This window comes from Rattus rattus, chromosome 2 (assembly GCF_011064425.1).
Source record: "Rattus rattus isolate New Zealand chromosome 2, Rrattus_CSIRO_v1, whole genome shotgun sequence".
Classification (NCBI taxonomy): Eukaryota; Metazoa; Chordata; class Mammalia; order Rodentia; family Muridae; genus Rattus; species Rattus rattus.
In genome coordinates, this window is record NC_046155.1 from 160,965,385 (window position 1) to 160,993,023 (window position 27,639).

The following is a 27,639-nucleotide window of genomic DNA, read 5'->3' on the forward strand; positions in this document are numbered from 1 at the left end:
GCACAGGAACTTGTTTAACTGGCAGTCTTGTGTTGGTGATCAGAGCCACTGTGAGTTCTTGAATGAGTGAGAACTCTTGTTCTAGCTTCATCGACATCAGCGTTGGGCACTTGCCCAACTCTAGGAGGTGGTTCGTGTCTTCCTCTCCCATAGGAATAACAGCACACATAGTGAATAAAGATGCATGAGGTTCCCTCTCCATGCTCTATCCTGACCATCTCAGGGCTCTAACATCATAGGTGTGAAGGTCAGGGGACAGCTGTAGCTACACAGTTGGGGTTTGGCTGTCATCTGGTTTGAACCTTCTCCAAACTTCATGTACAGAAACGTAATTACTCTTGTGAGACAATAAGAGGGTAGAAAGTCATCCAACCACAGTGTATCCAGGTAAGAATTTTTTGGGAAATGATTAGGATGGGAAAAAAATCATCAGAAATCACACGTAAGGAAGAGGAAACCACACGAACCCACATGCGGTTATTCTCTGCGTCTTGTTATGCAGAGAGCTCTGTGCTGCTGTCCCAGGACAGTTTCAGTGAGGCCATTCCCAAATTTGGGTCATTGGTTATGCGCCTGCAGAACCTCTTTCCTTCGGCGGTCGTAAAGCAGCCTGCCTCGTGTATTTAGTTATACTAAAGACATGGTAGCCAGTACACCTGCCCTTGAGGCCGTTCCTTATCGATAGGCTGGAGAACTTGAAGGAGAGGCAGGCAGTCTTTGCAACTGTTGCCTACAAGGAGGTAGGGCTTCTTAGAAGTAGGTTTCTTCGTCTTGGAAAGGATGGTAAATGCTGTGTTACTATGGCTGGAAGCTGTGGTGGGGCTCAAGCAAGAGTCAAACAGAAAAGTGCTAGAGAGGCTGACAGTGGTGTAGCGGTTTGTCTAGGGTACACTGACCATGGTCTTCAGGCTGCAGAGGGTCCATGCCTCCTACTTGGGAGCACCAATGTCCCCGTTGCCCATCTCCTACAGACCATTCCGATGATCTGCACAGGCGAGCCACAGAACCTTGAAAGAGCCAGGTCTAGCGTTTCCTTTTGGGTTCAATTCTGGGTTCAGTGGCCCGACGAGAGTGCAGCCCTGGCACCAACTGTTGGCAAAAGATTAGGCCAGATGTTATTTGTGAACAGACTCCAGATGTGGACAGTCCAGAGCGATCTGAGGCTTGGTTACGGGTGTCCAGCTGTACTACAGCGACAGACATGTGGCTGTTGACTGTCACCTCTCCTGTAGAGTGAGGGGCCGTCCTCTCTCATTTGCAGTCCCACAATGCTTTAGGGGAGCCCAGTCCCAACACCCAGAGACTACACCCAGAATACCTCGTCTCCTCTCTGCTAAATCACAAACAGAACTTGAACTCGGGGTCATGCATGAAGTCATGAGTGTGAGTTTATTTTTTACATGTGCAGTGTTCTTTATTTACAGTTGAAATCCCCCAAAGATTAAACTTTAAAAAGATTTAATAGCGCTGGGGTCAGATGCTAACCCCTTGCCATGCTCCAGGCAAGCAAGCAAAACTCAGAAGAGCAGACTCTTTGAAGAGGCTCTAACCAGGAGGCACTGCCTGCTAAGAGGAACACTTGCTGCTCTGCTTAATCTGAGGAAGAAGGCTGGGGCCGTGATGGGGTGGGGTGGGCTCTGTCTATGGAGTCGAGGACAGGGTAAGAAAAGGATGATAACTTGGGATAAGCAGGGAAGGCTGAGTTCTATGAACAGGCCCGTCTCTTTCTTCACAGTGGCAGGTCTCCATTTGGACAGCCACACGTATCCCTTTGGTTTATTCTCCAGGGATTTTCTGATAGTTTGTGAGGGATGAAGACATGGCCATGAATCTCCACCGTGACACACCAAGGTGGACGGCACCACACAAATGACCTTCTGAAGACACTTTTTAATTTTTGTTTTAAACTTCCAGCTTATTTATTTACTTCCAATTGAGCAGTTTGGGTTTTGTTTTGTTTCGTTTTTTTCTTAAAAGAAGGCACTGTTGTTGAAATGAAATAAAAACGAGCATATCTCCCCTCGGACTTTGGGTATAAAACTCAAGTCAGAGGCATCAGGATTCACACCAAATTGCCCAAGACGGAGGCCTGCAGCCCCCTTCACCTCTGACCCCTGCTCCAGCCAGTGGAAGCTGCCCATGCCTACTTCCTCTGGGATCTGGGCTTTTCTTGGCGAGCGGTTATTTTATGACTGAAGTAGAGTGTTTTTCAAGCCTGCATTTGATTTTTGCTTATAATTATCTCCACATAAGAATTCAATTTTAGATTTTGAATTGGAGACACATGAACCCAGCTATGCATGTTAAAAGATCAGTGACAAAAATCACATGACATTTGCATGCTGTAATTGTTCCCCTGGTCCCCCTCAGCAGGCTTTGTTTGGAACTTCTAGAAAAGCCTGAAGGGCACAGCCACATACCCTCCCTTTAGGAGCTGCTTTTGTGAACTGCGTTTGTATCTAAACTCTCTTAAGTGGCCACGTGTGTCTTGGTCACCCTCAGATCACGCCCAAGCGTCTCGGACTTGCCACCGTTCTCTGTTACTTTTGACTTGAGCTGTGGGATTTTATCCTGAGGGCAACGTATTTGTCCTCTGATGAATTAGGAATTAGCAATCCTAATGACTCTTAAGGTCAGGGGAACCATTTTTTTGGATTATACCGTAACCTTCCCCATTGTAAAGGGCCCATGTCCAAAAATCTACTCAGACACCAGTGGCCAGTATGATGAGTAAGTTAGACTGGCCCAGGATCCTTGAATCATTGATTTTTATGTTCCGTGTGTGTGTGTGTGTGTGTGTGTGTGTGTGTGTGTGTGTGTGTGTGTGTGTGTGTGTGTGTGTGTGTGTGTGTGTGTGTGTGTGTGTGTGTGTGTGTGTGTGTGTGTGTGTGTATGTGTGTGTGTGTGTATGTGTTGTGTGTGTATGTGTGTGTGTGTGTGTGTGTGTGTGTGTTTGTATATGTGTGAGTGTGTATGTATGTGTATATGTGTGTGTATATGTGTGTGTGTGTGTGTGTATGTGTATGTGTGTGTGGTGTACTAGAGGAGGAGGAAGTTGTTGTGTGTTGTGTTTGTGTGTGTGTGCGAGGAAGGAGGAGGAGGAGGAGGAGGAGGAGGAGGAGGAGGAGGAGGAGGAGGAGGAGGAGGAAGGGATAAACCCTAGAACCTTAGGGCATATTAGGCAAACACACTCCCATTTTATCGCACCCCCAGTTCTTCATTGGAGGATTCCAGGCAAATGCTCTACCATTAGGCCATACCCCTTACTGGTCTATACCACCAGTCTCGGGTAGACAGGTTTTCTTGTGCCTGTTTTCTCTCCAATAAGGGAGGAAATCTACTTGGGGGTGTATGGTGATGTGATGCACAGTGCCTGGTGTGGAGTGAAAGACTTTCATGCGCAATTAGCGTGATGATTGCTGCTCACACACTAGCTTAGCATTGAGCAATGAGGCGCTTTTAGTGCTCAGTTCTGCATAGCTCCCCTGTGGGTGTGGAGAGGAATTGCTGGGCTGCAGTGACCATAGAGCCTGGAGAGGTCAACAGGGATAGCTCCCCAGCCTCAATAAAGGAGCAGTCTGAGACTTTGCGAATGCCCTTGGCTGGCTATGGCTACCTAGGGACATCTTCCTGTTCCCATCAAAGGAAAACCCTTGCGTGCCAGGTGAAGTAAAGAACTCCTGGGCAGGTATGAATTAGGGTCTTCATATATCCTTCATCTGCACTCAATGGACGCTCTCTGTGGTGACTAAAGGGAAAACTGGCTCTTGATGATGACTTATTCAATAAGTTGTGCTGTTATTTTGCTGTCCACATAGCCTTAACCCAAGTTCCATTGGGATCATCTTGTAATGCAAGTGCCTTCCATGTGTGCTTCTGAAATAACGCTCCGGTGTAGTGATTCCACACCATCAGAGGGACAGAATGGTGGGCTTCAACCATGCAAGAGAAACAAGCATGCCTTTCTCTAGGAAAATATGATTGCATATTCATTTCTGTGAAGGGAGTTTCCTTTTGTATACCCCTCCTCCATTGTTCATGGAGCCAGCATCAGCAGTCAATGGGTGTACTTTTTATAAAGGTCACTTCTAGCGGTGACCTTTATAAATTAGGGGCCATCAAAAGGTACTTCCAAATGCTGGCTTCTTTAATGTCACTCTTCTTGACCCCCACCCCCTTCCTCTCTTGTGACAGTAGAAATTTCAACTATTTCTGACAGTGAGAAGAGGATTGCAGAGGGCAGGATATTGAAGTAGGTCTCGGAGAATTTGCTTTTTCATCGTAGAGAAAGCTAGTAGCTTTAGATGAGGCACCCCAGTGGTTGCAAGGTCTGGCTCAGGGCCCCTCTCCTACCTCTCAAAAGACAAACACCTGTCCCAAGTCACATCTGAGAACACAGGCCACACATCTGCAAGGCAGCAGAACAGAGCCTCATTGAGAAAGGCTCAGCAGGTCTGGGACAATCAGCTTATGGGAGAATATTTTTGCTTGGTAGGAATGTGGTCCTGCTTGCTGAAAACTTATCCTTTGTGAAGGGAAACACATAAGCCGAGGCCAACTTTGCCCTCTGAGTAAAAAATAGGCTTATCTGGAATTTTGGAGGACTGGGGGAATGGAAGGTGGGAAGGAATCTCTTTCAAACCTGCTCGACAAAGTGCCTGCTTATAGAGCTGGGCATTCTGAGAAACCTTAATGGAGTTCTGTTTTGTGAAGTAGATGGCTCACACAGTAAAAGGCCCTTCTAAGTGGCAATTAAGTCGCCTTTAAAGGAACCGCTAATTTATAGCCCTTACAAGTACTTGCTACAGTTACCTTGTGTTTGTTTGTTTTGGAGGAAAGGTCTCACTGAGTAGCCAAGGCTGGCCTGGAGTCCTAAGTCTTCCTGTCTCTCCTGCTCCCTTGGCCCTGCTCTCTCCACCAGTGCTAGGATTCTAAGCCAGTGCCCCTCTGACTGGACAGGACCATCTCTGGGACCACAGGGATTGCCGCAGCTGAGTCTCTTTGCTTTCATGCAGGTACACTGCTCTGAACTGCCAAACATTCTCAGGGATATATATATATATATATATATATATATATATATATATATATATATATATATATATATATATATGTGTGTGTGTGATTTTTGAGCATAGCAGACTATTTTTTGCTCCAGGTGCATGACTTAAGTTCTCAGGTCTGCACATGGGGAAGATGCTTTCCCCACCAAATTTCTGAGGAGAAAAAAAATATTGAAATTGATTTGGCTATTATGGAACTGAACTACCCAAGTTGCAAAAATATTGATCGAGTAGAATAAGACTAAATTGTGCAAAAGTGTATGTTTTGGGTGACGTTTTATTATGCCATGATCTCAATAAGATGCTACACTTAAAAAATAAAAAAAAAAACCCCACTGTGGCAGGTATACAGTAGGCGCTCAATAAAGAAATCCCCCTACTTCTGTTACTGTGATGGGTCCTGTCACCAACAGTATCACATCTGATTTTTTTCTGAGTCAGATAAATATTGAGTTATGGGTTTTATGCTTTATTCGTCAGAATGCCAGGAGTTTCTGGGTGCCCACATGTTAAATATTAATTGTACTAAGTATGATCCTGCCCAGGTTTGTGGCACGGGGAGTTACGTTAAAATAAATTTAACAGTGTAAGCAGCTTGGACAAAGAAAGTATGACTAGAGTAGAAATCACCTCTCTAGTGGTTGGCTTTTTTTGAACGCAGGGTGGTAGTGGGAAGCTCAGATTTGCACCCGCCTTCACTGTGAGGGCAACCTGCTGCCGTTCCCTGGGTTGAGCATGGATCAAGGAGGTGCAGGAAGGTGAGACTGCAGAGTGGGGAGCTGAAGGACCACCTCTGAAACCTTCCTCTGCCTCCATGGGCTTTAGGGATGTCGGATGGCCCCTCTGGCTTTTCCCAGACTTCCAAGGCTCCTCGCTCTCTGAGCTCTTGTCTGGGAAACAGCACTAGGGACCTGCTTCCCTGCGCTGCTCCTAGTACACAGCCACTGCAGGCTTGCGCTCTTGGGATCTGAAAGGGGAGATAGCACATGGCATGGTGGCTTCCCAGTGTTGACACAGGGCTTAGCTTTCTGCCCCAGGGACTGGCTTCTACAGAGAGTGTGGCTTGTGGGCCCACAAACCCCTTGCTTGAGCCAGGAGAGGCAGAGGTCTCTCTGGATTTTCACCACACAACCACATTGCTTTTTCTGCAACTGCTTTTAGGATTTACAGTTTAAGAGCAATGCACTGGGGGAAACCACATGTTCAAGGTCACTGACACCAAGAAATCAAGGTCATGTTTATCCTTGTGACAAAATACTGGGTTTTGCCACTGTTGGTACCACCAACAATGGAAACAAGGTCTAACTCTGCAGTTGGGCAGGCTGGAAATTCAGTCTGTAGTCCAAGCCGGCCTCAAGCTGCTGACAATCCTCCTGCCTCAACCTCTCAAGTGCTGGGATGCCAGGGGTGAGCTTCCGTGTCTGGCTTACCAGTTCTTAAGCAAGTGCTAGTTCCTGAGGTCCCAACATAACACTGCCCGTTTCCAACCAGAATGCCTTGCAGAGTGGATTGATGATAACCTTGGTATTAACACTTCCGGTGAAACACTTCCTCTTTGAGCTTCTGGCCGAGAGCATGGAGGCTCTGCATGTAGCATAATGGATCGTGCCTTCTAACCTTCTCACTGCCGCCAAAGTTTCTTTTACTCACTTGATTTTACCCACTCAGCCCATAGTCTCACTATGGCTTGGCAGTGACCGTCACCTGCAATTGGCTTCCAACATCTGGCTGTGTCACTCAATGCTCTGTGTTCTGTTAACCACTTTTTGTGGGGACTGCACGGCCCAATCTTTGCAGCCCTCGCCTTCAATCCTTCTGCTGCCTTCTTGCCCCCATTGCTGTGTGCTTCTGCATCACAATCCACCTTCTTAACTGCTTGCTCACATCTCCCCTCAGCTCCCCAGCAAGGCATTTCCTTCCCTCATCCTGCGCACTTCAGGGGACTCAGTTATCCACCTACCCTGTGCCAACTCCTCGCGCTTCGCTTTATGGGAGAAAAGCATATACAGTTGAGCCAAAGACTCTCACAAAGTTGAGAATCTTCAACCACAGTGGGTACAGCCTATGGGCACTCGTATGCCCATGGGTCAGCCATGGCCCTCTCATGCTTGTAGTTAAGAGTGGTCAATGCTGTTTTTGTCTTTTTTTCCCCTCTACCTGCTGTGGGTGGTCTTGTCTCCATGAGAAAAGAGATGCTCTCTGGAGCGTTCCTTATCTTTCCCTAACATCAGTCCCCAAATCCTCTGGCCCTGTCTGTTCTATCCTGCTCTGTGATACAGGAAGCCACGGTCCTTAGCGCCTTAGAGATGGACGCCTCTGTAGTATGAGAGTGACTAACCTTATGTGGAGTGGTAGGACCCTTGCCTGCCCACACTTACGGGACTGTCCCTTCTTCAGCCCTTTGGATGCCTCATCTCCTCCCTCTGTAAAGTTTACCTACTCCTTTCCTATCCTTTAGCTCCACTTACTATAATATCCATTCATAATGCCTTAGCCTAACCTCTAATTATCTTAATTATTTATCCATTTACCATCCTTTCCCCTTCCCTTAAATAAATATTCACTGGTCCGGGTTATACCCCAGGTACAGTACCCCACACCTATGAAATCTTTATAAATGCATTGAAAACAAACATGCTCCCATGATCCATGAGTCCTGCTTGGGTCTTGTATGCTTGTTAATTTTCTTGTTGCTATCCAAAATATTCCCGACAACAGCAACCCAGTGAAGGAAGAGGCGATTTCAGCTCACAGTGTGAGGAGAGAACAGTCTTTCCTGGTGGGGAAGACACCGTGTAAAGGATGTTAAATGGCGGGCCACTCTGCCTCTGCAGTCAGGGAGCGGAGAGGAACGCTGGTGTTCAGCTCACTCTCTTTGTTTTTGCTCAGTTTGGGACCCCAGCCTATGGGATGGCGCCGCCCACTTTCTGGGTGAGTCCTACAGGCCCACGGAGAGGTATTGTCCGCTAGGTAACTCCTAATGCAGCCAAGTGGAAAATGGAGACTGAGCATTACAGGGGCTTCTCCAACTATAGCCCCAATTTGTATGTGGAAGACTGTAGTTCCCCCCACCCCTCAGCGAGAAATTTGAAAATTCTAATGGTTCTCCTGTGTGATCCTCTGGGGAATCTAAGTCATATTCAAGGACGGAGGGCTCTAGGCCAGGTAGAAGCTCTTGATGGATGGGGCGGACTGGGAATCAGCAGGAAGCATGCTTACCATTGGAGACAATTGGGAAGACATCAACGCTGAACACAAGGTAGCACTTAGTCCCTGGCATCGGTGTAACGATAGGTCCTTTAAGGAAGACATACTTCTTCATGACCCTCCCATCACTCTCTCTGTCTAGGGCTTCTTCTGACTCCAAGCCGGTGGTAAAACCCAATTCACCACTGCAGATCTGCCTCACTCCCTGGACAGTGACCCCTTCCTTATCTACTTCTTTGCCTAGTGGTAGATAGCCTACGAGAACCTTCCATGTGGTCCAACCTCACCCATAGCTTATGCCTTACCTGATACAGAAACCTAGAACTCTGCCCTAAGAATGCCCACCCACCTTCTGGACCCCACTGAGACCAACCCCAGACAAAACCACCCCACAAATTAGTGGACCGTGTCTGTGTTGACATATCTATTCTCAACCTAATGATATGTTTGTTTAACTGATGACTGCTGTCCTCATTAGGGACTCATTGTTGAGCCTGGAATAGTGATTATTTTTTGCTGATATTCCTTTTCTGCAGAGATGATTTTTTAAAAAAATCACTCTTTGGGTATGCTATGAATCCTTAATGAGGATAGTTAAATTTAAAAGAAACCCCCAAATCACCCTTCAGGTTGAAAATAGAAGTGTCTACACAAGCAAGCTGTTAATTTGCTGGTTATTGATGGACACAGGACGGCAACACACCCACAACTTTGATGAGCATGAGCATGGTAGGTACCAGGCAAAGAGGCAGCCCAGCCAATGGGAAGTGAGTGCTTGGGGTTCCAGAACATTCCTTTTGCTTTATGCAGAAAGAGACATTGTTCTGATGATTTAAATATATCAATGATGGCTTCCAAATTGGATGCAAAGCTGTGCAAATTTTGGGAATGGGTAGAGAAAATGTTTATAGAAACTTATTAGCTGGACACCTAGAAAGTTAATTGTGAGTTAATGAACCCAACAACCCCTGAAACCCACCTTCTCTTTGGAGTTCTTATCAAATTCTTGGATAGGAAGTATGTACTAACTTCACAGGTATTAGAACAGTGGAGTGAGACATTCAAGGCCAATGTCATGGTTGACCATGGGGTAATGTTGTCAGATCAGGACACCTCTAAAGATGTGGCTAAGGATGAGGTTTCCTCACCTGTAGTTGAGGTCATGTTTACCTCTGCTCCTGTCTCTTCTCATCTAGATGCTGGGTCTATGCATACAAGCCCATTCCCCTTTAATAGACACATTAGAAAAGGTAAGGACTGTGAGAGAACCCTGGGGACCTTCGCCCTGTGTCTTGATCAGAACAATGCTGTTCACGGTGAAATCACAGCAGTCTCAGTAGCTCTTATGATTTTTTTTCCACGCAATACATGGAGCTGGGGTGGGTGGGAAGTGAGGAAAAGGTATGGGGAGAAAGTCAGAGTGTGGGGAACTTGGGTTAGGTGGAATGAAGCTCTCCAGGGAGCTGGCTTTTAATTCTGACCCTGCCAAATATTAGCTGTGCGCATCTGTCACCACAGACCTGGAACCATTGTGTCAGGAAATAAAAGAATGGTGTCCGGTGTCTAAAACACTCCTTTTCTTCAATCTCAGTAAAGAGACTGTGGCTGAGGCTTTCCCCAGCCAGGTGTATTTGACCCAGCATTTCCACAGGGCCTAAGCTTGACCCAGATGTGTGTCAGGTAAGTGCTAGGTTAGGCAGTGACCGGTCTTTGGCCAGCTGCATCAGCCCTCATGTCTGACCTCTTCCCAGTACCTGACTTGTCTTCTCCCTGCTTCACGGCTTCTATACACTGGGGCTGGCCTTTCCCCCTCAGCCAGTATGTTTTGCAGTGCAGTGATATTAAATGCACCATAGCTCCTCCAACGTGCAGTTATGTCTGAATGACATCTCCTTCCATGGAACCAACCCCAGATCATTTAAAACATTCCTGGTATCTGTTAGTCACCTGGGCTTAGGGTATGGTCCTACTTCCTCTTGGTCCTGCACCGTTTGCCTCCAGTTGCTAGAGCTTACAGATCAAAAGCAGCTTGTTCGGCAGTTACTTAGAACCAAGAGGTGGAATGGAGACTGACAAGAGCTGGTCCTGGCCCAATAACTCTCTCCGCAGAATATGGAAATGTCCTTCTAAATGCACTTCTAGAGGTGTTCTAGAGAACAGATCCACAGGGGTGTCAGTGAGGAGGGCGCTACCTGGAACCATTAGCCAGTTAGCATCTCCATCCCCACCTTGCGTGTGTGCATGCATGTATTACATATGCATGTGGGTGAATGTTTGTTCACGTGTGTGTGATGTGCATGTGCACACCTGCACGCATATGTACGTGTACCTGAGGCAGAGCCTGGAAATATTTTCTAGATCCTTTTCCCTTTATTCATAAACATAGGATCTCTCGATTGAACCCAGACCTCACCCATTTTGGCTTGCTTGACTTGCTTCGGGGATCTCCTGTTTCTACCTCCCGAGTGCAGAATTATATATGGACTGCACACCTGACATTTGTGTGGGTTCTGGGGATCCAAACTGTGCTCCTCATGCTTGTGGGGCAAGCACTTTAATCACTAAGGCATCTCCTCAGCCTAGTAAGCATGAATGTGTGTCCTGTGCGTGTGTGTAAGGCTGGACTTGCCTGCAGGGTGTTAGAGTCTAGATGAGAAGGATGTTGCGTGGCTTCGATGCGTTTGCTGTCTGTTCCTTCTAGATATTGCCACTGTATAGGCAGGTACCGTGTCTGGTCCAATCGCTTGCTTTCCTGGCATGTAGGAGGTGCTTACTTACTGAGTGAATGGGTGAATGAATGGAACGCCAACACAAAGGATGATGGTGGTTCTTAGAACAAGATACAAGATAGCGCTGGACCCGACATGGAGTCTTGACAGAGGGAGCATCAACAGATGCTTTGGAAATGCAAGGTTAGCAGAAGTTCTGTCTGTGTGCGAGTGCTCGCACGCGTGTGCATACACACACACACACACACACACACACACACACCCAGAGAGACACACATACAGACACATATACACAGACACACACACAGACACAAACCCACATACCCACCCCGACACACAGACAGACACCCGACAGACACACAGACACACATACAGACACACACACACAGACACACACACACACAGACACACACACAGACACACACACAGACACACAGACACACACACACAGACACACACAGAGACATACACACAGACACACACACATACAGACACATACACAGACACAAAAAGACACACACATACAGACACACACACACACACAGACACACAGACACACACACATACAGATACACACACAGACACACAGACACACACACACACACAGACACACACACAGACACACAGACACACACACACAGACACACACAGAGACACACACACAGAGAGACACAGACACACACACACACACACACACACACACACACACACACAGACCACACACACAGACACACACACAGACACACAGACACACACATACAGACACAGACACACACACACACACACACACACACACACACACACACACACACACCCTCGTTATTTAATCCAGGGTAGCCTTGAACCTGAACTTGCCATCTTCTTGCCTCTACTTGCTAAGGCTGGGACTCTAGGTGTGCACCTGCATGTATGGGTAGAGTGGATCTTAAGAGTCTTGGGTGACACTTGGGGCAGAAAGGAGAAAGACGGCATGCTTAGAAGGCACATTTCTGTGGGCAAGGCTGTAGAAGGTGTGTCTGGAGCTGCAGTTGAGTGTAGAAAGGAAAGATTTAGAGACCATGTCAGAGAGGGCATCAGAGGCATGCATGTATGGCCTGAGCTGGAGACTTTCGTTGTGACCCCCCGATGTTATTTTTAAGGTGGTGGCTTTTTCATATTTAATTATGAATGAAATTGCATTTGAGGACAGCATCTGATGATGGCGTGTGGTTATGCTGTGTGGGCTGCTTTCAAAATAGCTCACCCCAAACTTCATTAGCGATTAGCTCGAGGAAAGTGCAGCCCGACCCACTGGCATTTTTCATTTCATCTGTGCCCAAGTTTTCGTAGGCAGGGAAAGGTAGCTAGTGGGTTTGTAGGTCTCTGGTGGCACGGGTTATCTCTTCTGGGCCTTGATCTTGGAAACCCATTTTTGAGGACCTTGGGATGCATGATGGTATCTATCCTCCTTTGTCCCTCCACTGTATCTTCTTTTCTCTTCTAATAGCATGGCGGCCACCATGCCCAGAGAGCGTGGAGCTGGCACTGCACACTCCCTGCTGGCCCAGGGCATCTGGTTGCTGAGCCCAATCCTGTTGTTTCCACTCCACCCCCACCTAAATATGGTCAGTGCAATTCCAACACTGCCCGCATCCATGGGGACTGTGGATTTCTGCCTGGCCATCAGCAAGCTAGGCTGTTCCTGGCCTGCCTTCTTCCATTGCTAGCCTTAGGATAAACCCTTGTCATCATGGAGCTTAGCCTCAGTGAAGGGGAAGTGCACATGGGCTGGTGGCCACAGCACCCAGAGCTTTGCTGGACACAGCACACAAGCTTGGTTTCTGTCCCCGCCCATCCCATTGCTGACATGAGCCAGAGAGATGGCTAGCACCCCGGGGTAAGCCCCAGATGAAGCTTACTGCCCTTGCAGGAGGCAGAGACACGGCTGGTAAACCGAGTTGGCTTTGCTCTCTGCTGAGTCCCCCACCCCACCCTTCTTCCAAGCCCTCCTATGTAGTGGGGGCGTGCTTGCCGCCTGTGTTCCTCCTGCCTCAGCCTCCCAAGTGCTGGAATCCCAGGCACACATGATTCAGACTGGACGGTTGGTGCCGTCTGGTCTTCTGTGACTCACACAGCCTCTCTGTGCCCTGGTTTCTTAGTACCCACATGGTGGGGGATAATGTGAATAATAATTGAAATAATCATGCATGACATTTAAAGAACTCATCAGTGGGCCGGGCTCCCGGCAGGAGCTTAGGAAGAATTAACTGTGCTTTGCCACGGATGATGGTGATGGTGATGATGATGGTGATGATGATGTTGATAGACCATGTGGCACAGTGGCTCTGAGTGGAGCCGAATGGTCTGGGATTGAATCCTCGGGCTCTCGTTGCTTGGCTGTTTAACCTTGGGCGAGTGACTTGACCTTCTTTTGCTTTGGTGTCCTCGTCTCTGTTGGAGGCAGTGCCTATAGCACTTCTTAAGCTGGCGTGAAGACTGAACTGGGCCCACTGGTCCATAGAGAGCCGGACTGTAATTGACACCGTCTTCTGTGCAGACTGGTTCCTGCTGGTTCCCACTAGGATTTCTGAGTTATTACCCTAGGGGTTGCATGACGTTGGTCACCTCCATGTTTCCTTGTGCCTCAGTTTCCCTGATGACTTAATCAAGATACGAGGTCCTCTCTGCAGGGTTGTTCTGCTCACCCTTGGCATGCGCAACACCTAAAGGGTGACGAGCCGGCTGCTGTTTCCTGCAGGCTCCCCACTTCCTCTTGGGGTGTGAATCTTTGTGGCTAAGTCATCCTGGATGATGCACTCACAGGGGAGCCACTGCGCTGCTCCTCCTTTGAGTGACAGCTATTTCCAGGCAGATGCCTTCCCCCATGTTCTTGTGCAATGAGAAGGGAGGAGACCGTTCCAGATTTAAATTTGGAATGTGGCAGAATCATGCCAGCCTGCCTGGGGGAACCCAGGCCACATGCTACTACCCTGGGCACCAGGATGCTGTTCCCGTAGGAATTTGGGACGGAACATGGGAGCCTTGAGTAAACGGAGAATCCAAGAGTGACTTGCAGGAAAACAGCCGTGCCCCCTCTCTCTTGAGGGTGCCTTGCTCATTGTCTCAGGAGGACTGAGGGCCAAACTTCACATGGGCAGTGTGTGCCCTTGAAAGGAGTTGGACGGCAGTGAGGTCTCAGTCTGCAGGATGATTGGGGATTTGCTCGCCCTAGGTCGGAGATCCCAAGTAGGTGACCTCCCTAGAAATCTGGGAGCTGTCCTCATGAGTAGAGGGGTGGCCTTTTAAGGCTCTGCCATGCAACAAGGGGATAGAAGGGGTGTAGTACTGCAACCCTAGAGTGTGGAGAAGGGGTTGGACACAGAGAAAGCGAAGCCACCGTGGACAGGTTGATGCAATTCCAGAAACGGTGGTTCCTCTTTTATCTGGCCCTGTTTCCTCTCCTCAGATACATGCTCAGGGTGCTGAGCCAGGGCCATCCTGTGGGGGCTGATCTGGGAAGCGCTGTGTGGGGAAGCTTCATAGGAATTTGTTGCCCTAGAAGACGCAGGCTGACTCCTGACAGTCCTGCCACAAACTCTGCTCTATTCCAGCTCCAGCAGAATCTGTCCTGGGAAGTGGTCAAGGCTAACTCCAGGCCCCAGGCTGGCCCCAGGCTGGCCCCAGGCTGGCCCCAGGCTGGCCCCAGGCTGGCCCCAGGCTGGCCCCAGGACTGTCCTGAAGCCTTCCTTACTTGAAGCTGCTTCTCAGGAGTCAAAGGTCACGTTGGCTCCACTTGAGTGCACGCCAGGGTCCGCTCAAGAGTCTCAAACTCAAGGGCTGTGCTGGCTGTTATTCTTAGGAAGTAGGCTTGGGGGAAGCTAACGGGTGCTACTGGTCAAAGGAGGCATTCTACAAGCCACTGCCTAAACCAGTCACTAGGACAGCCCCAAGAATCCCGGCCTCTGCCCACCCTCTGTGTCGCACTTACTTTTCAGGGAGGCAGCATCCTTTGTGGCAGGACTTCATGAGATTCGCTGTCCCCTGTGGCTCTCTCCTTTCCACTTCCCTTTCTGAATCTCAGACCTATCACACCTCTCCCCGTGAAGCCAGTCCTACGGAACATCCCCAAGGTAGATCAAGAGCAAGCATAGACATCTGAGGGATAGGGTGAGCACTTAGGTCTGAGGACACCCATGGAGTCCCCTCTGCGTCTAGCGTCCTCCTCCCTGGAGCCTATCTACAGTGGCCAGTTACCACGAGAGGCTGGTTTCTTCTTGTATCTTTGCATAGACTTTTTACTTGCCCTCCCCGCGAGGACCAGGGCTCGGAGCAGAGGGGAGCTGGCAGGTTCTAAACCGATCTTCATCCCCCTACCTGCACGTGGATAGAGAAACAAGCTCTGAATGCCTTTCCTTACTGTGCAATTTGCTGTCTATTTTTAACTCGTACAGAAAGGGCCAAAAAAGAAAAATCCCCAAGGAAGTCAGAGCGGATGGAGGTTGCAGGTTATGAAGTCACCCAAGGACCTGATGTAATTGCAGAAATGACATCTTTCAGCACAGACGTGTCTTCAGGAGAAGGGCTTCCTCCTGCCACAGGCTGTGTGTGTGTCCCCCCTTTCTTCTACTGCTGTTGCTCTTCATTCCTTTCCAGCCGTGTCAGGGAGACTTGAGGGGAAGAAGAAAGAAAAAAAAAAACCCAGCATTAAAGACATGCTCTCTGTTTTTGCAATCTGTGACCCCAGCCATCTCTTTAGCAAGCCACGGTTCAGTGGACTGGCACACAGCAGCCGTTCGGCAGTGGAAAAATCATAAAGCAGATGGAAGCTTTACATTTTTGTTTAGATTTTAAGAGCAGTTTTTATAACATCGCTTAAAACCATCCTGATGTATCGTACTGTTTACACTCAAGGCTTTGTAGCTAAGATGTTTACAGTACGGGGACTGTTTTAAGATATTTTATAGTTATGATATTTAGATAATTGGCCAAGAGGAAAAAAAATAGTTTGTTAAGATTGTCGTGATGTTGGTAACCGTGAAGGAACTTATGAGTCTCAATAAATATGTCCAGTTCAGTGGAAAGTACAAACTCAGTTAAAACAAAACAACACAAGAGGGAATAGCTTTTTAGTGAAATCACTTCCTTTTCTTAATCAAAAGATGACAGGCAGGGCCTTAGGACGCCCATCTGCGTGGCACCGTGCCAGGCCCTCTGCCGAGACCAGCATCTCTCTTCTCTCCTGGTTGATGCATGGTGGCCGGTCACTGTCCTCAGGATACGTCCAGGCCGGCCCCATCCCCGATCCTTTGTGCAGTGTGCAATATACACAGATCCCTCTTTTCTTTCTTTTTTTTTTCAGTGTTGAAGAACTTATGGCAGAGCTAGGATTTGGACCTCCCCCACTTTTTTTTTCTTTTGGTCTTTAAACTGCCCCAAAATGGCATTAATCAAAAACAATAACTCCTTTTAACTTTCTAAAGTGCTCCGAAGGAAAGTATGAAATAATCTGTGTGTGGGCCACAAATGCGGAGAATGCAAACATTTCACAATAAACATCTTAAATGAAAGTCCCTGGCAAGATAGGCTGAAAGATAGGACATGCTGGGTTAATTAATGCATACTCATAAAAATAAACCTCACTTTTAAGATTCGACCAATAAAAATCATTAGCATATTTGGGTCGGATGACTTTGTGTATACGCTGAACTTCCCCATAGCACATGGTCCTCTTGGAGCCTGGAAACAGATTTCAACTTCAAGTCAGAACTCTCCTCCCAAATCAGCCTTTTGTGTTCCTGACACAGCGACATAATGATTTATTCTGGTTTTATCTGTAATACCTGCAATTGATCTACTGGCGATGGGATTAAATTTATCACTTTAGATGTATAAATCATAGTTAGATCACCCCCCAAAAAAATGTTTGGTTGCACAAAAATTTCTATTGTTTGCTGATGACACACAGTGTTTGCTTTTCAACTGTAATCAAATTACTATAGTACATAATTTTCACCACAAGATGCTTTCTCTCTTTAATTTCTTTTTTTTTTCCTTTGCTGTCTTAAATTGAATCATCTCAGCCTATTCACCAACTCTGTCTTTAAAACCCATCTCTTTCTCGAAATCACATATTCAAACAGACGTTGACACTGGGGTTGTAGACCGTGAGCTGCTCTGGAGTTTTGCTAAATCAGAAATCATAGAAAATTTCTAAGTCTCATTACGGTATGGAAGATTCTGGCTCTCCGCCCTGTGCTTTGAAGACACTCGGCTGCACAGACCTCTTCTGTGGGAAGCAAGCCGTCAAACAACCTAAGTCGTCTTTAAAGAACCCGAAATTAGAATTCATAAACTCTCCCCGAGTTGTAACTGCCTCGGCAGTGAAATTCTCCACCTCCAACGCCACGTCTCAAATCCTTATGAAAATAAAAACAACCTGAGAAAAATGATTGAAGAGAAATAAAAAAAAAAAGCCTCCAGCCCGAGTTTAATTTTATCCAACCTTATTGGCAGCTTATTTTGAACAAATGTGTAATAAAGTTTCCACGCAGAACAATGGAAAGAAATGAGAAGAAGGAAAAAAATAAAAACCATGATTTTTGTTGTTTTCCCATCCTGTTTGTGTTAATAAATACCAAGGAGCAGTAAATACTTGAATAAATAATTCGGAGATTTGCGAGCCCAGGGTTGGCGACAGGGCTACAGACCTCAGTAGTCACAGGAGCATTGGTCTCTTCCCTAGGTGGCCAGGCACTGTCCTGGCCATGCAGAGTTCCCCAGGGACTGATGCTTTGTCCCATTCCATTCCCCCCCACTCCTGTGGGGACAGACTGGGGCCTCTTAAAGCCCTTCTATGGTTATGTCATTCCAACTAGCCTGAGAGTAAGACAAGGACCCACTGTTAAGGGAAAAGCTTTTCCTGTGGTCATTATCTGACAGCTTTTGCAAGCTGGAGGGTTGTAGGGATTGTAAACAGTGACTCTCATACCCTTAGTTTGTGCCAGAGACTCAACATTGCCTATTTTAGAGACTATGTGTTTACACTACAAAACAAACGTCGGGATGGCGTGTGTGTATATTTGTCCGAAGCCACACCTCGTGGTCCCTGGGGTGGGAACCTGACCTTCATACCAATAGCCAAGCTCTGTGTATTGATCTTCCCATCCCTGCCCCACTGTTCCAGGTCACCAGGGCTTAACTTGGGTATGGGGAGGACTGCAGGAAGGTGTCTACCCCAGGAAGACTCCATCCACAGCTGGGCTGCTGACCGGGAGTCTTCCAAAGAACCCAAGGTCCCTGATGCAGCAAGCTTCAAACCTGAACTTGCATGTGTGGATTTCCGCACAAGCCCCTGGGGTTTTTGAGGTAGTTCCAATCTTGTGTGTAGCAGAGGAGTGGACAGGCTTTGTAAGTAGCCTTTTAAAACGTGTGAGTGTACAAGTGCCTATGGGTATGGGTCTGTGAGTGAAGGGGACTGTGGAGGTCAGAAAAGGACATGGGATGCTCTGCAGCTGATGTCACAGGTGGTAGTGAGTCACATGACCTGAGTGATAGGAACAAGACCGAGTCCTCGGAAAGAGCAGCACGCGTCTTTCACAGTCTGTCCAGTTGCTAAACAGACCTGATGTGATTTGAATATGGTTGAGGGTGTCCCTTGGGGGTCATGTGGTATGAACGTAGTATTTCATATGATGAAGGAGATAGGACCTTCAAGAGGTAGAGTCTTCAGGGAGCTATTCTTGGAAGATTGAGATAAGCCCTCTTGGAGTTCTGGGCTACCCAAATAGGGAGTAGTGATAAGAGTGAGCCTATGGGGGTGACGATATATCTTGGTGGTAGGATGCCTGTCTACCATGCATGAGGGCCTGGTCTCAATCACTCACGCTGCAAATAAAAATAATGGTAATGATAGTAACAAAAAATAAGTAAAAAATAAAAATGGTCACTCTCTCATAAAATCAAACCGAAGAGAGAAGCTTGGCCGTATGAATTGCTGTCTGCTGATCAGTTTGGGGACTGTTCACTCTTGTGTGTTCTTGCTGCTTGCCATGAGGCCCTCTCCAGATCTGAGCAAATGCTAGTCTCCATAATCTTCAGACCGAGGAGCTGAATACAACTTTTTGCTTTATAAAGATGGCTGGCCTCAGGTATTGTATTTTAGCAAACTACATTTAATATGTGACCTCTCCTCGGAGAAATTACGCTGCTTTAGAAGATGCTTCTGCAGCCCCCGAAGTCTCAGTCATAGAATTCTTGGCTTGATGTTGAGAAATAGAAAGAGGGTGGCCACCCCAATATATTATACTTATACTGCTACAGTATTTTTAAGGCAATAGATCAAGGTGAGAGTTGGGATGACCGTAAGTAGGAAGTAGGCCAAAGTCTAGGGGTGAGCTTTAGAGGAAGCAGTCAAAGCTTTTTAGAGGCTCTAGCAGGACTCTAATGGGGTCCTCCCAATTAGGTGACAAGGACATTGTCACAGCTCATCCTAGACCTCATACTGGAGTTTTCGTGAGCCTGTTCCTTCCTTCCCTCCTGGGTGCGAATGGCTTGTTGGCTTTGCCTGTCCATCGCTGTGTTGTTTACTGAGCCTGCAAGCTGAACACTGGAGGCCATTGCTGAATGAGTCACTTGCTCGGTTAGGGCATTTATTATAAGCGAGGAAGGCATTTATTCACCAAGGCTGGGCCAATGAGAGTCTTGGGAATTCAAACTCCCCAGTGCTAGAAGCTCTCCAGACACTCCTTCATTCAATCCTGGTTTCAAGAAGCTGGGAAAGTCAAGGCTCGGGGAGGGAATGGACTGTCAGTCTCAAATAGTGAATTATGACCAGCCTGGCAATGACCAAAGCTCCTGGTTCTTGCCCTATGGCCTTGTCCCTGCTCATATAAATAAGAATCTACTAGTCTACAATTAGTGTGAGACATTGACTAGACAGGCCATTCTAGAGCATCTCCTGGGTTACCTTCCTGTGTGAGAAAAGCAACAGCAATGGCGGCTACTAATTGTGTGCTCGACACATTATTGTTTTTAGTGAACTAATTACTGATTCTCTCAGTTAGTTTAAATCATTCTTATGACCATCACCCCCATCTTAAAGAGGAGGAAATGGGCTCTGAGAGGCCATTGAGCATCCAAGGCCCACAGCACAGTGTACTATACGAGGACTTACGCTTGACAGCTCACCCCAAAGTTGGTGCTTATCCTGCCCTCTCTGGTTATTTCTCCCATACTGCCCCACTGTTTCCCAGTGCAGCATCTCCGTGGGTGGTCCTCTCTGACCTCGTTATCCGTTTAGTTATGTAGTTGGGGACAGCACGATGGCTTCTTTTAAATGGCATCTCATAAAATGAGATGGACTGATTTGAGGGAATCTGTCCGTCAGTTTGAGGAAACCTTAACTAGTCCTTGGTAGAGGCTTGAGGGGAAACTCCCACGGTGTGAAGGTGGCATGCAAATGAGCTTCGAGAACGCAGAGCCCCGCCCCTTTACGCCCGATCCCATAGTTTGCATCTGCTCGCGCCTTGCTGAGCTCCATCTTGGACAGAGAGTTAACTAAGTCTGTGCTGTGACTTGGAATTATGGTACCCAAGTCCCTCACGTGTATGCTATGCCGAACTAAATCACGGAACGTGAAATTTCCTGCCGTCCTGTAAACGTTTATTTGTCCTCGGGATTGGTCCGAGACTTGAGATTAGGGCCGGCAGTTTAGTGATTTGGTCGAGGAGTGAAGGACCCTCTCTAAAGAGGCTCCTCTGGCCTAAAAGCTTCTTGTGGTGGCTATCTCCCTATCCCTCCCATTCTACGTCTCTTAATGAAGCTTCTTTCCTCTTCCTTGCTCCTTTGTAAGCTCTGTTTCCGCATAAGGTCCCTTCGCGCACAGGTTTTCTCCATGTGCTGTTTCTGTATAATGCTTTCCTTCCCACCTTGGAGGCCTTTCCTAAGGGGAACTTATGTGTCCACTTCAATTTTAGAACATATGACTTCAGCCTTCTTCTACTTCTTTTTAACACGACACACATGCAGGATGTATACACTCTCTCGATCAAGATAGAACTGAAGGAACGTGTCTACAGGGAGGAGTTTCACGTGGAAGCTGGCTGCTCACGACATCTTTTAAGCGACTGGCTTGTGGTAGGATGTTGGGCGTTTCTTCCTCCCAGTATGTGTAGAGGCCAGAGACTGCCGGTCGAAACAGTAAGTCTAAGAAGTCTGGGTCTCCCTCAGTGTCCCTGCTGGAGGCGAGACAGGCCTGGCTTCCAGCATCAAATCACTGACAGCACTGGGAAATGAGAAACGAATAGTGGTGAATAGGGATTGAATGACTGTCCTTATGTAAAGACTAGAGAGTGTGCCATTCAGACTCCCCAAACTTGGGTGCCATGTTGGTTGGGGTCAGTAAGAGTGCTATAGCGGATTGTCAATATATGACCCCCATCCCCAAGCAACTAATACCACTGTCACAAAGTGTGGAAGTCACCAAGCATCATGAAGACTCCAGCACCAGTAGTTTCCAAACTGGTGTCCACAGTAATTCAAGGGCTCCGAGGAGAGGCTCTGGAAGCAAGAGAAGTGGATCGAGGGTGGGGTAGGTGGATGAATCAGGGTTCCTCTTGTAGAGTTACCCAGTTCCTTGTGGAACTTATGAGTTCCTTTTGGAAAGTGCTCTGCGGTGAGAAGACGTTGAAACCCCATAGACATAGATCAAGTTCTTGCTTCTACAAATAGGAAACCAGGTTTTACCATAGAGCAAAGAATCACAAATGTTGGCTCTGTATGGCCAGGTTAGATGAGTATCTTTGAGCATGTTGGCGGGGCTTTGGTAGATGAAATGAAATACACCCTTAAGTGGAAGGTCCTTGTGGCCCCGTGCCTTGCTTCAGGTAGTCTGGAACATACAGGATTTCAGAGAGATGGGTGCCCATCTGGGACTAAGCTCAACATGGATTGAGGACCCAGAGTCCCTGGAACACAGCGGCTGAGCAAGGGCCAGCAATGCTGGCCAGTAGTTGAGCAGTTGCTATGTGTCAAGGTGGAACTGTAACTCTTGCATATGCTATCTATACTCTATATTTACTTTATTGATGCTGGAGATTGGAGCCAGAAACCACTACATGCTGATTGATCATCTCTACTTCTCGGTGATACCCCATCCCTATTTTCTCTATTCTACTGGTGGAGATGTAGAGGTGGTTTTGAGACTTGGTGTTCCTGCTGGCACTTGTATGCTGCGTGCTGGGACCAGTGATTCCATGACATGTCTCCTCCTATCCAGGAAGATGGCCCTCTAGTGTCTAGCAGGGTTTTCTGGGAGTTTACTGGGCCAGGAAGAACACCATTAGGAGCACCCTCTTGGAGGCCTAGGTGGGTAGGGCTATTTTTTATCTTCTTCCTGATTCTGTCAGGGTCTGTAGAGACTCCTGTTGGGTGAAACTAAACTTTTGGACAGGAACTCATGCAGGGGCCTATATTTGCCATCTTTTCTAATGTGTCTCACATCAACTCTTTGGGTGGACACGATAGAGGCATTCTTGTATATATTTATTGATTAGGCATCCACTGATAAGGGTCTCAATAGAGCACTTGCCTAACATGCACAAGCTCTTAGGTACCACCCCCTGCACCATAACTAGCAGTAGCAAAAGAATCTGTTGGTCTGCTGATCTTTCTCCATCCATCCACCAGTCATTTCTTAATTTGCATATGCATTTTATTCCTTGATTCATGCACTTACTATTTTTAAGTTCCTTCAGTTATCACTTTCATTCATTCATTCATTCATCATTCATTCATTCATTCATATGTGACTTTAGATGTTCATTTACTTACTTCTTTAGCCACATGTACAGTGCAGGGGCTGTTCTTTTGTCCATTCACTCATCCACTTAATGAATAACCCACGTTGAAATGACTTACGTACTCTGGAGTTGTGTCATATTTAAACTACGTAGATGCTGGGTGGATAGACAGTGCCAGGACCTGAGTGACGGCTTTTGGCCTGTGACGAGTGAAAGTTAGATTCATCTATTGTGATATAAAAACCAAGCTCACTCATTTGTTGAAGCCTCCTCGTCCAGTTTCTCAACACCGTGAAAATAATAGTCTTACCTATCTTAGTTTCTCCAACAAGGCTTCAGGTGATCTTTGGGTTGTTCTAGAAGTTGAGAACTGGTTGAGTCGCTCTTTTCCTACCCGGGAGGCAATCTAGGTTAGGGCTAGGCTTGTAATGGGTGGGAAGAAATATGCATGGATAGTCACATGAGGGTCCTCACACAGAGGGGCAAGAGACCCAGCAAGACACGTAGTGGGGGAAAAAGAACCATCCACAGCCAAGGGGGACTGGGGAGTCTTCTCTTCCCCCATTGCAGAGCTTCCGTCTGATTGTCCTGTTTTGAAATTTCCATTACTGGAGGCCATGGCAACCAAGTCACACAAAGGAATGCCCCCACTCCCACCCCTACCCCCTGTCCCGCCTCTTTCCCTAGCTGAGACATGATTGGAAAGCTCAAGGGCCATAAAACACAACTTAGAGGTGAGATTAAACTTCTAGTGAGAGCAATAATGAGTGTCAGGCAGGCCGAGAATGCGGAGGTTTTAGTCTTAGACTTGGGATAGCAGGAATAGGGTCTTCATCCTTCACGACTCGGATGAGGACTAGAGAGAGATCTGTGTCAAGTGCCTGGGTTGCCACCGCATCCGTTCCTTTCACATCCTGGGTGAGCACAGTAAGCAGAAATTACTTAAAAGAGGAGAGATTTAGTTTTGGCTCGTGGTTTCAAAGGGTTTCAGTCTACCATGCAAGGAAGGCTTGATGGGCAGACCGGTTCATGGCAGTGGCAGCAGGTACAAAGTCTCTTCACATCATGGCTGACCAAGCAGCAGAGGAAGCATGGCAGGAGCCAGAGGCCATTTCACCTTGAACCCCCTCCCCCTCTACATGCCAACAGTGGCTGACCATCATCTAGGTCCTGCTTCCTTAGCCTTCCAAAATGGTGCCACCAGCTGGGGACCAAGCACTCAGAAAACCAACGTATATAGGACAATTAAGAGTCAATAGTTCACCTCACATGAACTTTCCTGGATATGTGTGACTCCATTGCACTCATGAACCTTCATCCGGGACTCTTTGGATAAATCTTATACAAACCAGTGAATGATTTTCACACGCAGCCTGAGGGACATGCTGGTTGTAGATGATGCTTTTGTACTTAAGCACTCTGTGCTGTCTTCTCCTTATATAAAGGCTGTGGGTGCTCAGTGGGAAAACACTGCTGCTTCCCTGAGATTGTAGTTGACCTTCATGGTGCCTTCTTCTCTGAAGGCACTCAGGCATCCAAAAAGGCAAGTGTAGATGCACGTTTTACCTCTGTGTTAGAACCTCAACCACCTCGAACCTCATCTCGTGACCAGCGGGACGAACTCTAAACTGCCTGCTCATTCCCCAAGTGACTGGTGCACATATTTGAGAATGATCAGAGGAGAAGGTAGAAATCACATGCACAGTGCTCTATCCTCCCCAGCCCCCATCCCTAGCCTCAACATCCCAGCCATGGTTTTGCGTGTTACTCTAGCTGCTTGGTTTAAAATACACAGCCATAAACACTCGGGACAACCAGCAATATGGCCGGATGTAATATTAATTTCTTTCCTGGTTTGTCTGTGAAAGAGTCAACCATATAAATCACTGTAAGCCACGAAGACAGAAAGTGAAATCGCATCTTCAGATGGGCGAGTACAGCACGTTACCGTTAAACTCCAAGTAGCATCATGCCTGATCAACTCAAGGGTCTTTGTGTGAGCCTTACTTTAGGTTAGGGGAGACAGTCAGAAGTCCCACCCCCAGCCCCACCCCCACCCCCACCCCCATCTGTGTTGGAGCAGAGCCTTGTGTACTTATCTGTGGCATATCCCTGGCAAGCCTGGTACCCGCCGGACACTGTCCCCGGCAATGCCATTTTTCAAGACTTGTTTAATTAACAACCATTTTTTGACCTCGGCTTGTTATGAAAGTGTTGCTATTCTCTCCTGCTAAATTATGTCTAATGAACATATTTGCATGTTATCAGATATAGCAATATATCATTTCAAATTTGAGCATTTAAGCCTACATCACTCAAAACAGCTTTTGTGGATTAGTAAGCAGGTGAAATCAAAAATCTCATTTCATATCTGACATTAATAACTTTCGGGGAGTGAGCATTGACATTCATGTCTGGACCAGAATCGAGCCCAATGTCCTAGAAACACAAGGGCAACACACAAACCTACTCACCAGATAGGAAAATAAATCACACATAATGCAGAATTTCTACCTTACATGTTAATTAATGTGTGCAATCAATTACCGATGTTACAATATGAGAAAGAAACTGGTGGGGAAAGGGGCGATAAAAAATACCTATAGATTTATCTGCTTCTTTTTTTTTTCTATTTAAACAAATAGTCTTCAAGCCCGTGAATGCTGTGTTGAGGCATGCTTGGAATAATAAGCATCATAAAATCTAATCAGATTTATAAGAGGAATTGATTGTTGTGGCAGGAGGAGAGGGTGGAAAATAAGCTGAAATTTAAGTGTTAATTTTTATGCTAATCCACAGTGGCTTCATATGAAGCAATTTTGTTCTGTGCCACAAATATAAAATTGTCCCTTGCAGAGAAATGTCAGCTTGCTAGACCTGAAAGCAGTAATTTATTAGGTATGTTTCTATTAGTGTGTGTCACAGTTGTTAGCAGGCTATACACACAATGGCGCTTCATACTTATCCTCTAAGTCTGAGAATGTTTCAGCTCAGTGGCTGGAACGTGGGGGCATTAATGCATTATCATATGCGGGGTGGTCTGTGCCCTGTGGACAAAAGGCTATTTAATACAATTTAATGTCATTCTGAGAAGAAGTGGAAAAATAAAGACAGGGAATAAAATGGCATCTGTGAGTTTCACAGGGCACTCATGCACAAACCCTCGGTTTTAAGAGGTATGACATTTCTGCCAAGAAAAAGAATAAAACTGGGGCATTTTTTTTTATAACCTGTTTCCCCCCGCTGCAGTATTTCCTAAATGCTATTAAGTGATCGATTTACACGGCCACATGATGATGTCATCCGTAAGAAGGGGGAATGCAGATGACAGCAAAATACTACTGACGGTGACCTTGTTTCTGAATCCTTGGAACCCTGTCAGCTTTGCTTCCAGTATATGGTTTCAAAGAATGTACTTTTTGGACAATATCTAGTTACTGGGTAGTGAATTAATAGAGTTAAGGGTTCTGATGCAATTCACATATAGGTCAATTACATGCACCAACATCTGCTCTGTCACGATCATTTGCATATAGCATTCATATGTTAATGATGCCTCTTTTTACTCAAGTAATATATTTTAAAAACAAGATTTGCATATCAGTTTGGATCAGTATATTACAAGCGATTTATCATTTTCTCCTTCTTGTTATGATTTGAAGAACAATATCTTGAATGATGGCTGCTATATTTGAGCGCGGCTCTGATTTATCCAAGGAGCCCCTCAGTGGGAATGCTTCCATTCTAAAGCTGCTTAAAGCCTTATAAATCAATAATGACACAGATGGACTGCTGATAATCTATTTAGAATGCCTGATAGCAAATATTGCCGTACAGATGATTAGAGGGGTAACCATTTTAGCGGAGTCCTTCCTCCCTCTACAAATGGCAAGTTTGAACAACAACAGGGAGCTAGAAGTGCCAGAACACAGACTTCACGTCAGACCTTCTCCTCACAGGGTCTGGCTTGCAGAGGGGAAGACCTGGGGAGAAGAACAAAGGCACTTCCCGTTCCTGCCAATATAATCATATCAACCCCCGTTTCTTTAACAAAACAGGTCCTCTTAATGGAATTGTGTCTTCAGGTGTAAATAGCATTAAAAGCTGCTTCTTGGGTCCTCTTTGCCCCGGTACAGCGCAAGGGAGTGAGAAAATAAAGTGGAGGCTGTCAGAAGTGGCAGCTGTTTGGAATCCTGATAAATATAAGCTCTTATTGATCTGATGGAAATAAAGGATCCCAGTGCAAGGCAGTATTTAGCTTCTTGTCTACGGCACATCACCGGTGGCCTTGCGTGGGGATAGATTTCCATTCTCATACTCTGGATTTGATTTCATCTTTAACCTTTGCAGCTGAGTTTCCTTGACCTCCAAGTATGGCTGTGATTTTCTGAATTTGTTACATTTTGCTTTACATGGTTTCTTTCTCTGTTTCCTTTTTGTCCTGACAGGGAGCTGGGGCCCACCCCTCTGGCCGTCTTTCAGCATCCAGAGTATCTTTTCTGAGGACACATTCTTACTAGACTGACAGTCCTTGAGTCAAGCATGCAGTGAGGGTGTTAAGGTAAGTCTCACTCTACTAGAGGAGCTGTCTGCCTGGACACTCCTCGCTTCCTCCCTGTTTGTCCTATTGAGTTCACACAAATCCAATCCAGGCCACCTACTACGCACCCCAAACAAGCATCTCCTGGCTCCCAGTGGAGGTGCCTGCACCCACCCAGTAAGACCACCGGCTTTGGCTCCTGAGCACCAGCATTTCTTTGTGGCTGGGCGGTGGCGGTTTAAAACAAAAGGATCCAGAAGAACAATGTTCTGTTTTCTCACCGTGCTTCACTCCAACCCCCCCCAACCCCCCACGTTGTGTTT

At 46.8% G+C, this 27,639-nt stretch overlaps 1 protein-coding gene and 1 pseudogene across 6 annotated transcripts in view; one reads left to right on the top strand and one right to left on the bottom strand.

The window, feature by feature from the left end:
* LOC116893360 overlaps positions 1-27,639 on the bottom strand; it is a 545,263-nt pseudogene that overhangs the window by 449,067 nt on the left and 68,557 nt on the right.
* Znf536 (zinc finger protein 536) overlaps positions 1-27,639 on the top strand; it is a 464,620-nt gene that overhangs the window by 98,779 nt on the left and 338,202 nt on the right. For all 6 annotated transcript variants that reach the window (XM_032893829.1, XM_032893833.1, XM_032893830.1 and 3 more), the window contains exon 3: positions 27,225-27,337. The gene's annotated coding sequence lies outside the window, so the exon portion shown is untranslated. The remainder of the gene's footprint in view (positions 1-27,224; positions 27,338-27,639) is intronic.